The 754-nt window shown below is 34.6% G+C and overlaps 1 non-coding gene across 1 annotated transcript; it reads left to right on the plus strand.

The window, feature by feature from the left end:
- The first annotated feature begins 214 nt into the window (after nt 1–214).
- On the plus strand, nt 215–288 carry TRNAI-AAU (transfer RNA isoleucine (anticodon AAU)). The gene has a single exon. It is a non-coding gene; the product is annotated as a tRNA-Ile (tRNA).
- The last annotated feature ends 466 nt before the right edge of the window (nt 289–754 follow it).

Here is a 754-nt window from a genome sequence, read left to right on the forward strand (position 1 = left end):
AGCAAGTTCTTTTGAGGCGCGCTATAATAGCGATGTCACGTTTCATCGGATTCATCCACTATTAACATCAACAAAACGTGGAAAACGTAATGGTTATTAGATGCCATTGATGGATGCAAGATTGCGATTAATTGGAATACAAAAACTTATTATTGTAGATCTTAGTCGTTTAGAGGGGTGTTAGTTTGCAAGAAGTTAAAAATAGTAATCAAGTGGCCTATTAGCTCAGTTGGTTAGAGCGTTGTGCTAATAATGCGAAGGTCGCAGGTTCGATACCTGCATCGGCCATTATGTTTAAACCTTTTTTCTTTAAAACCTGTCGTTTATTTGTCAAAAATAACATTTGGTATAACCACTTGACCATATCAGTCTTTACCAACTACAGAGTTGGTGATGGGGTCTACATGTTACAGTTCGTTGCGGTTTTGAGCTAAAACCAAACCGAAAACCAAAACTTCAGTTTTTAAATTTTTAGAACCATTCGGTTCTGTTTTCCTGGTTTCGGTTTTTTGGTTTTAGTTTAGGTTTCAGTTTTTTTCTATTTCAGCTTGAAAATTTTAGGCCGGAAATAATGAACAAATGTATAAATAATTTTGTTAATTGTTAACAAATATGGCAATAACTATTTGAGTTACATATATATTAAAATCTTTATAATTACTCAAAACTAGTAATCGTACTCATACATTGCTGCGGGCCTAGTTGCCGCCAATGTTTAGTTGTGTTATACCGGTACCCATTTTAGCGATTTGCA

Source organism: Bidens hawaiensis, unplaced genomic scaffold (genome assembly GCF_021521415.1).
Source record: "Bidens hawaiensis isolate Kalapana, Puna unplaced genomic scaffold, B.hawaiensis_p1.1 tig00055900_1, whole genome shotgun sequence".
Taxonomy (NCBI): Eukaryota; Viridiplantae; Streptophyta; class Magnoliopsida; order Asterales; family Asteraceae; genus Bidens; species Bidens hawaiensis.